Source organism: Scatophagus argus, chromosome 8 (genome assembly GCF_020382885.2).
Source record: "Scatophagus argus isolate fScaArg1 chromosome 8, fScaArg1.pri, whole genome shotgun sequence".
Lineage (NCBI taxonomy): Eukaryota > Metazoa > Chordata > Actinopteri > Scatophagidae > Scatophagus > Scatophagus argus.
Window position 1 is genome coordinate 24,201,469 of NC_058500.1, and position 13,766 is coordinate 24,215,234.

A 13,766-nucleotide genomic window follows, 5' to 3' on the forward strand; every position below is an offset into this window, starting at 1 on the left:
CGCAGCTCACAGTTCCAGGGCTGGGTCCAGCAGCTTCCCAAGCAACGGCAGAGTTCCACGTTCCAGCTGAAGGGCCGCAGCCCATTGTTACAGGGCTGGGTCCGCCAGCACCTCACGCTACGCCAGGGCTCCATGCTTCGGCTGATGGACCGCAGCCCACTGTTCCAGGGCTGGGTCCGCCAGCACCCCACGCTACGCCAGGGCTCCATGCTTCGGCTGATGGACCGCAGCCCACTGTTCCAGGGCTGGGTCCGCCAGCACCCCAAGCTACGCCAGGGCTCCATGCTTCGGCTGATGGACCGCAGCTCACAGTTCCAGGGCTGGGTCCGCCAGCTTCCCAAGCTACGCCAGAGTTCCACGTTCCGGCTGAGGGGCCGCAGCTCACAGTTCCAGGGCTGGGTCCGGCAGCTTCCCAAGCAACGGCAGAGTTCCACGTTCCAGCTGAGGGCCCGCAGCCCACAGTTCCAGGGCTGGGTCCGCCAGCACCCCACGCTACGCCAGGGCTCCATGCTTCGGCTGATGGACCGCAGCCCACTGTTCCAGGGCTGGGTCCGCCAGCACCCCACGCTACGCCAGGGCTCCATGCTTCGGCTGATAGACCGCAGCCCATTGTTCCAGGTCTGGGTCCGCCAGCACCCCAAGCTACGCCAGGGCTCCATGCTTCGGCTGATGGACCGCAGCTCACAGTTCCAGGGCTGGGTCCGCCAGCTTCCCAAGCTACACCAGAGTTCCACGTTCCAGCTGAGAGGCCGCAGCTCACAGTTCCAGGGCTGGGTCCAGCAGCTTCCCAAGCAACGGCAGAGTTCCACGTTCCAGCTGAAGGGCCGCAGCCCATTGTTACAGGGCTGGGTCCGCCAGCACCTCACGCTACGCCAGGGCTCCATGCTTCGGCTGATGGACCGCAGCCCACTGTTCCAGGGCTGGGTCCGCCAGCACCCCACGCTACGCCAGGGCTCCACGTTCCAGCTGAGGGGCCGCAGCTCACAGTTCCAGGGCTGGGTCCGCCAGCTTCCCAAGCTACACCAGAGTCCCACGTTCCAGCTGAGGGGCCGCAGCTCACAGTTCAGGGGCTGGGTCCGCCAGCTCCCAAGGCCACGCCAGAGTCCCACGTTCCAGCTGAGGGGCCGCAGCTCACAGTTCCAGGGCTGGGTCCGCCAGCACCCCACGCTACGCCAGGGCTCCATGCTTCGGCTGATGGACCGCAGCCCACTGTTCCAGGGCTGGGTCCGCCAGCACCCCACGCTACGCCAGGGCTCCATGCTTCGGCTGATGGACCGCAGCCCACTGTTCCAGGTCTGGGTCCGCCAGCACCCCAGGCATGCTTCGGCTGATGGACCGCAGCTCACAGTTCCAGGGCTGGGTCCGCCAGCTTCCCAAGCTACACCAGAGTACCACGTTCCAGCTGAGGGGCCGCAGCTCACAGTTCCAGGGCTGGGTCCAGCAGCTTCCCAAGCAACGGCAGAGTTCCACGTTCCAGCTGAAGGGCCGCAGCCCATTGTTACAGGGCTGGGTCCGCCAGCACCTCACGCTACGCCAGGGCTCCATGCTTCGGCTGATGGACCGCAGCCCACTGTTCCAGGGCTGGGTCCGCCAGCACCCCACGCTACGCCAGGGCTCCACGTTCCAGCTGAGGGGCCGCAGCTCACAGTTCCAGGGCTGGGTCCGCCAGCTTCCCAAGCTACACCAGAGTCCCACGTTCCAGCTGAGGGGCCGCAGCTCACAGTTCAGGGGCTGGGTCCGCCAGCTCCCAAGGCCACGCCAGAGTCCCACGTTCCAGCTGAGGGGCCGCAGCTCACAGTTCCAGGGCTGGGTCCAGCACCTTCCCAAGAAACGGCAGAGTTCCACGTTCCAGCTGAGGGGCCGCAGCCCACTGTTCCAGGTCTGGGTCCGCCAGCACCCCAGGCTACGCCAGGGCTCCATGCTTCGGGTGATGGACCGCAGCTCACAGTTCCAGGGCTGGGTCCGCCAGCTTCCCAAGCTACACCAGAGTCCCACGTTCCAGCTGAGGGGCCGCAGCTCACAGTTCCAGGGCTGGGTCCGGCAGCTTCCCAAGCAACGGTAGAGTTCCACGTTCCAGCTGAGGGCCCGCAGCCCACAGTTCCAGGGCTGGGTCCGCCAGCACCCCACGCTACGCCAGGGCTCCATGTTTCGGCTGATGGACCGCAGCCCACTGTTCCAGGGCTGGGTCCGCCAGCACCCCACGCTACGCCAGGGCTCCATGCTTCGGCTGATGGACCGCAGCCCACTGTTCCAGGTCTGGGTCCGCCAGCACCCCAGGCATGCTTCGGCTGATGGACCGCAGCTCACAGTTCCAGGGCTGGGTCCGCCAGCTTCCCAAGCTACACCAGAGTTCCACGTTCCAGCTGAGGGGCCGCAGCTCACTGTTCCAGGTCTGGGTCCGCCAGCACCCCAAGCTACGCCAGGGCTCCATGCTTCGGCTGATGGACCGCAGCTCACAGTTCCAGGGCTGGGTCCGCCAGCTTCCCAAGCTACACCAGAGTTCCACGTTCCAGCTGAGAGGCCGCAGCTCACAGTTCCAGGGCTGGGTCCAGCAGCTTCCCAAGCAACGGCAGAGTTCCACGTTCCAGCTGAAGGGCCGCAGCCCATTGTTACAGGGCTGGGTCCGCCAGCACCTCACGCTACGCCAGGGCTCCATGCTTCGGCTGATGGACCGCAGCCCACTGTTCCAGGGCTGGGTCCGCCAGCACCCCACGCTACGCCAGGGCTCCATGCTTCGGCTGATGGACCGCAGCCCACTGTTCCAGGTCTGGGTCCGCCAGCACCCCAAGCTACGCCAGGGCTCCATGCTTCGGCTGATGGACCGCAGCTCACAGTTCCAGGGCTGGGTCCGCCAGCTTCCCAAGCTACGCCAGAGTTCCACGTTCCGGCTGAGGGGCCGCAGCTCACAGTTCCAGGGCTGGGTCCGGCAGCTTCCCAAGCAACGGCAGAGTTCCACGTTCCAGCTGAGGGCCCGCAGCCCACAGTTCCAGGGCTGGGTCCGCCAGCACCCCACGCTACGCCAGGGCTCCATGCTTCGGCTGATGGACCGCAGCCCACTGTTCCAGGGCTGGGTCCGCCAGCACCCCACGCTACGCCAGGGCTCCATGCTTCGGCTGATAGACCGCAGCCCATTGTTCCAGGTCTGGGTCCGCCAGCACCCCAAGCTACGCCAGGGCTCCATGCTTCGGCTGATGGACCGCAGCTCACAGTTCCAGGGCTGGGTCCGCCAGCTTCCCAAGCTACACCAGAGTTCCACGTTCCAGCTGAGAGGCCGCAGCTCACAGTTCCAGGGCTGGGTCCAGCAGCTTCCCAAGCAACGGCAGAGTTCCACGTTCCAGCTGAAGGGCCGCAGCCCATTGTTACAGGGCTGGGTCCGCCAGCACCTCACGCTACGCCAGGGCTCCATGCTTCGGCTGATGGACCGCAGCACACTGTTCCAGGGCTGGGTCCGCCAGCACCCCACGCTACGCCAGGGCTCCACGTTCCAGCTGAGGGGCCGCAGCTCACAGTTCCAGGGCTGGGTCCGCCAGCTTCCCAAGCTACACCAGAGTCCCACGTTCCAGCTGAGGGGCCGCAGCTCACAGTTCAGGGGCTGGGTCCGCCAGCTCCCAAGGCCACGCCAGAGTCCCACGTTCCAGCTGAGGGGCCGCAGCTCACAGTTCCAGGGCTGGGTCCGCCAGCACCCCACGCTACGCCAGGGCTCCATGCTTCGGCTGATGGACCGCAGCCCACTGTTCCAGGGCTGGGTCCGCCAGCACCCCACGCTACGCCAGGGCTCCATGCTTCGGCTGATGGACCGCAGCCCACTGTTCCAGGTCTGGGTCCGCCAGCACCCCAGGCATGCTTCGGCTGATGGACCGCAGCTCACAGTTCCAGGGCTGGGTCCGCCAGCTTCCCAAGCTACACCAGAGTTCCACGTTCCAGCTGAGGGGCCGCAGCTCACAGTTCCAGGGCTGGGTCCAGCAGCTTCCCAAGCAACGGCAGAGTTCCACGTTCCAGCTGAAGGGCCGCAGCCCATTGTTACAGGGCTGGGTCCGCCAGCACCTCACGCTACGCCAGGGCTCCATGCTTCGGCTGATGGACCGCAGCCCACTGTTCCAGGGCTGGGTCCGCCAGCACCCCACGCTACGCCAGGGCTCCACGTTCCAGCTGAGGGGCCGCAGCTCACAGTTCCAGGGCTGGGTCCGCCAGCTTCCCACGCTACACCAGAGTCCCACGTTCCAGCTGAGGGGCCGCAGCTCACAGTTCAGGGGCTGGGTCCGCCAGCTCCCAAGGCCACGCCAGAGTCCGACGTTCCAGCTTAGGGGCCGCAGCTCACAGTTCCAGGGCTGGGTCCAGCAGCTTCCCAAGAAACGGCAGAGTTCCACGTTCCAGCTGAGGGGCCGCAGCCCACTGTTCCAGGGCTGGGTCCGCCAACTTCCCAAGCTACACCAGAGTCCCACGTTCCAGCTGAGGGGCCGCAGCTCACAGTTCCAGGGCTGGGTCCGCCAGCTTCCCAAGCAACGGCGGAGTTCCACGTTCCAGCTGAGGGCCCGCAGCCCACAGTTCCAGGGCTGGGTCCGCCAGCACCCCACGCTACGCCAGGGCTCCATGCTTCGGCTGATGGACCACAGCCCACTGTTCCAGGTCTGGGTTCGCCAGCACCCCAGGCTACGCCAGGGCTCTATGCTTCGGCTGATGGACCGCAGCCCACTGTTCCAGGGCTGGGTCCGCCAGCACCCAACGCTACGCCAGGGCTCCATGCTTCGGCTGATGGACCGCAGCTCACAGTTCCAGGGCTGGGTCCGCCAGCTTCCCAAGCTACACCAGAGTCCCACGTTCCAGCGGAGGGGCCGCAGCTCACAGTTCTAGGGCTGGGTCCGCCAGCTCCCAAGGCCACGCCAGAGTTCCACGTTCCAGCTGAGGGGCCGCAGCTCACAGTTCCAGGGCTGGGTCCAGCAGCTTCCCAAGCAACGGCAGAGTTCCACGTTCCAGCTGAAGGGTCGCAGCCCATTGTTCCAGGGCTGGGTCCGCCAGCACCTCCCGCTACGCCAGGGCTCCATGCTTCGGCTGATGGACCACAGCCCACTGTTCCAGGGCTGGGTCCGCCAGCACCCCACGCTACGCCAGGGCTCCATGCTTCGGCTGATGGACCGCAGCTCACAGTTCCAGGGCTGGGTCCAGCAGCACCCCACGCTACGCCAGGGCTCCATGCTTCGGCTGATAGACCGCAGCCCACTGTTCCAGGTCTGGGTCCGCCAGCACCCCAAGCTACGCCAGGGCTCCATGCTTCGGCTGATGGACCGCAGCTCACAGTTCCAGGGCTGGGTCCGCCAGCTCCCAAGCTACACCAGAGTTTCACGTTCCAGCTGAGGGGCCGCAGCTCACAGTTCCAGGGCTGGGTCCGCCAGCACCTCACGCTACGCCAGGGCTCCATGCTTCGGCTGATGGACCGCAGCCCACTGTTCCAGGGCTGGGTCCGCCAGCACCCCACGCTACGCCAGGGCTCCACGTTCCAGCTGAGGGGCCGCAGCTCACAGTTCCAGGGCTGGGTCCGCCAGCTTCCCAAGCTACACCAGAGTCCCACGTTCCAGCTGAGGGGCCGCAGCTCACAGTTCAGGGGCTGGGTCCGCCAGCTCCCAAGGCCACGCCAGAGTCCCACGTTCCAGCTTAGGGGCCGCAGCTCACAGTTCCAGGGCTGGGTCCAGCAGCTTCCCAAGAAACGGCAGAGTTCCACGTTCCAGCTGAGGGGCCGCAGCCCACTGTTCCAGGGCTGGGTCCGCCAGCTTCCCAAGCTACACCAGAGTCCCACGTTCCAGCTGAGGGGCCGCAGCTCACAGTTCCAGGGCTGGGTCCGCCAGCTTCCCAAGCAACGGCGGAGTTCCACGTTCCAGCTGAGGGCCCGCAGCCCACAGTTCCAGGGCTGGGTCCGCCAGCACCCCACGCTACGCCAGGGCTCCATGCTTCGGCTGATGGAACGCAGCCCACTGTTCCAGGGCTGGGTCCGCCAGCACACCACGCTACGCCAGGGCTCCATGCTTCGGCTGATGGACCGCAGCTCACAGTTCCAGGGCTGGGTCCGCCAGCACCCCACGCTACGCCAGGGCTCCATGCTTCGGGTGATGGACCGCAGCTCACAGTTCCAGGGCTGGGTCCGCCAGCTTCCCAAGCTACGCCAGAGTTTAAATAAAATTGAATTGAATTACATTGAACTGAAGTGAAAGTCTCCAGTGAATCTTAGAAAATTGATTATTTATTTTAATCACTGTTTTGATCTTTTGTATTCCTGAGGTATTGATGGTTACGCTTAGAGGTAAGTAAAAAATGCAGAAAAATGTCAGTGAAATTCTCCTGCAATTTTTCCAATTAATTTAATAATTTTTGTTGTTGTTTTGTTTTTTTGTTGTTTTGTTTTTGTAGTTTCCGTTTTTTCTTTTTTTTTTTGTTTCCACAGATGCTGACCTGAGAAGTGCAAGCCTTGGATTTCCACAAGCACAAAGATATGGACCAGATGACAGGGATTACTGCAGGACCATCTGGAGGGTGGTGCGGTTGTATTGCCTTTGTGCTGTTTTCAACTGAATATATGTCAAAAAGGATTAACAAATGATCACATTCTGTTTTGTTTTGCACAGTGTCCCAATCATTTTGGAACTGTGATTGTAAAAATAAGTAGTTGAGTAGTTAGAAAATTCTCATATTCTGTCCTATTTCTGTTCTATACAGCAACCCCTGACCCCACCCTCTACACCTGTCCAGACAGATCGGGCCCGACCAGCACAGGGGATGCTGTTGTTTCCATTCACTTCTTCTGTGCTGGTGGGTTTGGGATGCTCCTCACAGATCTGCACATCGGAAGTTGCCACCAACTCACTGCATCTCGACTCAGAAGTCAAGTCAGTTAAGAAATTGAGTCAGTTCATTCTAGGAAAAAAAAGATAAATAATAAATACTGTGAATTTTTTAATTCAGTGTGTTTCTGATTTTAATTTTACTGAAATGTTTTCCAATGTTGAATTTTATTTCCTTGTTACGAAACTGTAAGGGAATCATGCAGCTCTTTTAAGCCCTAAGAGAAGTGACTATTGTTCTGAAGCACTGACAATAATCATTAATACAAAATCAGAGAGCAGGACTAGAAGCACAAATGTTTTATGATACTAAGCTTGTGATGTCCTTGAACACAGCAGAGAACTTCTAAAATGTTCCAGATGAGCTACACATTAGCCGACCACTCACATGGTTGTGAATGTGTAAAATTGTATGAAGCAGAGTTTCAGTAAACACTGTCAAACCTCGTCAGCCAAAGCCACAGAGATAAACATTTATTTACTAATGAAGCATAGATTCTTCCATCAATGCTACATTAAATGGTTACGTAAGTTGGCAGTTCATATTGAGTAAGTCTTAAATGTTTTTACTCACAGATTTCATGTTTTTAGAGCAGAGGGCTTTCCACTAAGAAGAGACAGGTGAGAGTGTCTTACACTGCTTTACTTCAGTGTAGGACATAATGAGTCTCTCCACAGTGCTCCTTGAAAGCTGACGAAAAGTCATGTATCTTCATGACACCATAATGTAAAAAGGTGCGTGTATATGTGTGTGTCAGACTCAGGCTGAGAGTCAGTCATGAGTGTGCATGACGTGAAATTACAGTTACTGAAACATGGAGTTACATGGTTTTCAATAGATGACTGTCACAAGAAACCTCTCATCAGACTGTTGTGTTAGTGGGAGAATTCTAAGGTCATGTGACAGCCAACTTTGTAACATCACACACCACATATTTCAGAGCCCTCTGAATTTACAGAGGGTACCTAATGCCTTAGGGAAAACAACACTGCGGTCCTTATCGTTGCAAAGAGATAAACGACTTTGGACCGGTTGCTTTTACATGCCAGCTGATGAAATGTTTTGAGATAATTATTAAGTCTATTCTCATTAATAAAATGAAAGCCCAATAGGACCCCTGGTGTTTGCCTACAGGGGCATGAGGGTGGCGTAAGATGCTATGCTTACCTTACTTAACCTTCTTTATAGCCACCTCAAACAAGGAAAAACTCATGCTCACTTCCTATTTGTTGACTGTTACAAATCAAAACATGTTGCATCTACAGAGACATTTTAACACTCGGGTTCTCCTTTGTCACACTGTCCACAAATAAAAACAACACAATACACTTACACTACTTTTATGTTTCACTGTGCTCTTCCATTCATCTTCCTTCATCTTGTTGCTCTTCCCCGGCCTGTTTCCTCTTCTTTGTTGTGTCCTGGGGCTTTTCCTCATCTTGTTTCTCATTCTGTGGCTCCTCTGGGGTCCTTCTTATCACTTGAGATCGTAGAGTTTCCCTGAAAGCCCAGAAGAACAAAAGCAAATCAAACTTGCATTCAATCTGACAAAAATCATGGCAACAATATTACTGTATATATTATAATATCTTTAAAAGTCATTTTACTCCATGAGGCTAACTTTCATTAGTTATACACACAGATATACCCTTACCATTAATTCTGTGATAAATAAGCACATTTCTTTACACGGCTATAAACTAGATACTGAATGGAAAAAGCACAGTATCATTAAAGCCATTTTTATTCCTTTTGGTTAACTTTGTTACTGTTCACATCACTAAAAACATATTGAAGCCACTGTAGCATTTAGATTATCAGTGCACCATGTTCTTGTCATCCATGTCCATGTCGCTTCACTCATGTCTTCTCTGATCCTGGAGCTGTTCATCACGTCTGGGTTCCTTCTGTTCTGGTCTCATCTTCTTCACCCTGTCCCACCTTCCACACACTCAAAAAAGTTTGACCATTGGCTGCTTAAAAAAAATTATGGCAAGAAAGTGATCCTTAATATAATTGAATAGATTTTATGTACTACAAATCTATTGATTTAAGTTCATTTAAACAAAACACTTAAGTACAAAATAATGAAATTATCAGCTGAAATACTTTGGATTTACTAATATTATGGCATTTTTTTTTTATTTACTAGATATCTGAACAAAAGTAAGTTAGATTTACCAAATATCTGCAAAAAAGTGATTTACTACATTTACTAACTATTTAGGTGGAATTAATTTATATTTACTAATTACCTGGACGAAACGTATTTTAATTTGCCATTAAGCTTTCGTGTTACAAGAATTTACTGCAGGGCAGGAAAACAGCAGGTAAGTAAACATTTATTTGTGTTTTGCATAAACAAAAATAAATACATTTTTTTGTATAAACTGAAATCGTTAAGGTCAATATGTTTCTAAACAATTAAAAGAAAAACATCCCATGCTCACTGACTCAAGTCTGGGATAGGGCTGGGCGATATTAGAAAAAATGATAATACGTTTTTTTTTGTTCAAAATGTTCGATAACGATATATAAAACGATATACATGAAATCACTATTTTTTCATTCTTTTTTAATGTTCTGTTTGAAAAAGAACATTTCAAATGAACAGTGGTGTCCAAAGCCTAAAAATGAACAGAAATGGCTTACAAAATGGTTGTACATTCTTTTGTAAGATGAAATAACTAGGCCCTCGGCTCGGCCATATTTTAAATAAAAAATATACTTTGGTGCAAATTCTAGCAGCTTTCAAAAACAAAAAAAGTGAAAAGTTGCAGCATTGGCTTAAGGTAGGACACACTCACATAATTTTCACTGGAGAGAGAATCAGTGAATTCCAGTAGTGGATTCAAGGCCCCATGCATAGATTCCAGGACATCTATGTCCTGCCATGTTCCTGCATGATGTCTTGTCTTTTTGTCTGCACCCAAAACCTGAGTGACAGCTTTATGCTGCTCAAGCATCCTCTCCACCATCTTCTGGCGTGAGCCCCACCTGGTGGGTGACTCTGTCACTAACTTGTGCTGGGGTAGATGGAGCTCCTCCTGAGCAACAGCCAGATCTCTCTTCTTCTTCCATGAAAAGCTGAAGGCGGCCACTGCCTTCTTGCACACGCCCACAGCACGCTCCACTTTCTTGTTCCTTCCGGCTCTCTCTGGGGAAAAGCAGAATAAGAAACCAGAATGATTAGTTATAATACAGAATACTGTACATGATGGACTGCCTAGCCTATTCAAAAGTCTTTAAAAAATAATAATAATAATAATAATAAATAATAAGACATGAACATAAATCTAACCCTCAAACGTTTGAGGTGGCCACATAATATGAGAAATATATAGCCTAAAGCATTGTTTTAAGGGTGACCAAATAGACATTATGACGAGTACACATTGTAAAACGTTATTATTGCTTAAAAACAATTAAAAAATATATTAACTTTTTTTTCATATTTATATTAACAGGAAATTAAGGTTTGCAATTCTGTTATTCAACTTACCAACAGCTGAGTGAAGTCGATGGCCAAAACACTGCAGGCGAGTCCAGTTGTTGAGGGAGGTAGCTTTCACTATATTTGCACCACTATCTGTGCTAATGCACACTTGTTTGCATTCATCTCGCCCCCATGTAGCAAGCGATTCTGTCAGTCCTGACGCAATTGCTTCAGCAGTATGGTCTTCGGGAAAGTATGCCGTTTGAAGACATTTGCTCTACAAAGTCCAGTCTTGGTCAATATAGTGGGCAGTGAGGCTCATGTATGGTTCGGACGTTCGACTTGACCACATGTCCGATGTGGTAGCGAAGTAAGCCACGGCTTGCAGGTCCCTTTCAACCATCTCTCTGCACTCCGCATACAGATTTGGGATTGCTGTCTGCGAGAAGTGCTTGCGGCCTGGGAGTTGATAACGAGGGTCGATCACTTTCATTAGATTTTTAAACCCGGCTGTTTCGACAGTGCAAATTGGCTGCATGCCTTTTGCGACGAATTGTGTGATGACATGTGTGATGTCTTTGTGTCGTTTCGATGATTTTTCATACACCATGGCGCTGGAAAGAGCGGACTGTATGGTTTGTTGATCAGCCTTCCTCTTATTGCTGGTCGAGGGGGCTTTACCGACCTGGCAGCACTCTGTGTGCTCTAATGGGTGATATTGTTTTAAATGCTGAAATAAGTTGCTGGTGTTTCCTGTTTTAGTAGGGACGTGACTTCTACACATTTTACACAGGACTTTGCTCTGTTGTTTATCCGGTTTCAAATAGCCAAAGTACCTCCAGACAGCCGAGCCCTTCTGACCCTTCTTCTCAACGATTTCCTCCTGGGAAGAACTGAGGCTTAAATGCTGTGCAGAACTCTGCCCAGCCGAGTTTTCGCTCATTTTTATACAGTCTTGCCTGTTTGGTTGGAGACACGCCGTAGTGGCTGCAACCACTACGCTATAGAATCTTTGCCGCAAACTTTGATGAGATGCTTGTGTTCTGTTAGCCACCACAGCGGGCCGTGTGTGTATGTTTGTACACACAACCTAATGTGAGTGACGTGGTGGCTCTCTTCAAAAACTGATTGGCTACGTGCGTCAATGTTTAGTTATGATTGGCTACTCGCGTGCCTGTGAAAACGTTGGAGATTTTTTTTGTGAAGGCGTGCGTTATCGAATGTTATCGAATGTGTCTTAATTTCTAATCGTATTAATTATAAATCGCGCTTAAAATCGAAATCGAAAAATCGCCCAAGCCTACTTTGGTGTTTATCTTCTGTGTTTCCTTGTTTCATGTGTTGTTTGTCACTTTTTGTGTGCTGCCTTCTTCTTGAACAAGAGATTGTTGGTCTCAGTGGGACCAAACTGGTTAAAATGGGTTAAATAAATCAAACAGATGAATAACTTTTCCCCATTGATTCTTGGAACAGCAGCAGTGACAGCTTGGCTCCAGGGCCTCATTTCAGAAAGAGTGAAACTCTGAGTTTGTTCAGTCTGAGATGAGGGAAACTGTGTGTTTTGTGTTCCGTAAAGAGAGCCAACGTGACCTGTGGCTCAGTCACTGTGGTGATGGACTCTGAACCCTGCTGGGTGTTGGCTTTTATCTCCGACTGTCCTCCTGCTGAGGCACTTTGTCTTTTCAGTCCACATCACAGCACATATCAGAATGCACTCATTTGCTCATGTGAACCTCTCTTAGCTTTCACTTCCTCAAACCTGACTAAAGAGAACTTGTGTCACACGACTTTATTTTGACTGAATAAATGCTCAGATCTTTTGTTATTATGTATATTTGTATTTTATTTGGTTACTTTAGTAAAACAGATGTCAGAACAGTTTCACCTCATCTTCAGGAATATGTTCACATCCCCAGCAGGACAGAAACTGCCCACACTGTGTTTATCCAGACATTTGTGGCAGGTTCAAAGCCCTCTCCACCCTGATGTTGGTCCACCAGGCTGCATTTCCCTGTTTCTCCTGCCTGCTTCCTGCCAGCTGATGAAAAGAGTCAAACCATTAGAACAAACAGAGCGGACAGATGAAGCTCCCACAGGTCTACCTGACTGTTTTGAGAGCACAGACTGGCACATATTCAAAGATGCTGCCACCTCCAAGAAGCACAGCAATCTTCATCAGCAAATGTGTTGATGATGTGGTGATCAGAATAGAAAATCACTCTCCAATCAGAAACACTGAGTGAATGGAGAGGTGAGGGCTTTAGGTCAGTACTAGAAACTGGCATCAAGGAGACAAAGGAGAAACACCAGGAGAGCCTGGAGACCCCAACACCAACAGCACACGTCCTGGGAATTACACTTTACAATTCAGAAGAAGTTTGTGTGAAGAATTTCTCTCAGCTGTTCTTGACACAGAAGCTCAGGTGTTTTAAAGCACTTCTGCACCTGTTAATGTTTTAAAGTTTAAAGCTTAAAGTGACAAATCCGGCTGTGCTAACCAGGTTTAATAAGCTGTTTCCTTGGCAGTTAGTGGAATCACCACATGGATGTGTTTTCTTCAGGTTTCCAGAGGGCGTCCTTGTTCTGGATTTTACTCGTCAGCTCATCCCAAACCTCGGCTGATGATGTCTTCAGCCCTTGAAGACATCATTTCATAAATCAGATGCTCCTCATCAACATTTTTTACTTTTTTCCCTTGATGATTCTGTCTCTCTTACTCAAAGACACAGCTACAAACATTTTAGCATCAAGAAAATCAAATAAAGTGTTTTTCTGTTCATCAGCTCTATGAAGTCGCATTTCAAAGCTGTTTTAAAATGAATTGTTAGAACCCGACTCAAAGGCTGCAACCAAGAACGGGAGCAGAGACGAGGATAACTCCAAATAAACTAAATTTATTAAGGAATATCACAAATCGCCAAATAATAATAACAGTAATCAGTGTCAGTATCAGTAGTGTAGGCGTGCATAGTGATGTGTGAGTGTATGGATGCAAAACCAAATATCCATCCATCCATTTTCTATACCGCTTATCCGTCAGGGTCGCGGGGGCAAAACCAAATAAGAAAACAAAACAAAAAGCCTGCAACACTGCAGCAGTCACTTGGCACGTGTGAACCAAGGAAGAAAACGCATGAGAGACTGAGGCCCAGAGGCCTTTTCAAGGCACTGCACCGGGCCCAGGTGCAGCTCATCAGCTAAGGACAACCCCTGCAAGACAGAACATAAAGAGGAACCACAGCACAGCTAGAGGTGTGGAGGGGTCATCACAGAATAAATACAAAAATAAAGAGTATTTGTAGGATTTAGTTTAAATTATGTTCCACATATGGTTTATTCTGGTGTGTCTCCATGGTAACATATGCAGACTCAACTGTCGACAACTGTGAGGTGAAACCACATCACGAGTGTAGCTTAGATTTCATCTCTGTGCATTTTATCTGCCAGTCCACACACTAACTTCACCACCCTGACTCCATGTGACTCCATGCTGCTCACC

At 51.7% G+C, this 13,766-nt stretch overlaps 1 protein-coding gene across 9 annotated transcripts in view; it reads left to right on the forward strand.

Annotated features, from left to right (window-relative positions):
* The window catches only part of LOC124063904 (tumor necrosis factor receptor superfamily member 14-like), a 62,189-nt gene that overhangs the window by 44,592 nt on the left and 3,831 nt on the right, over window positions 1–13,766 (forward strand). The gene's annotated exons all lie outside the window — the stretch shown is intronic.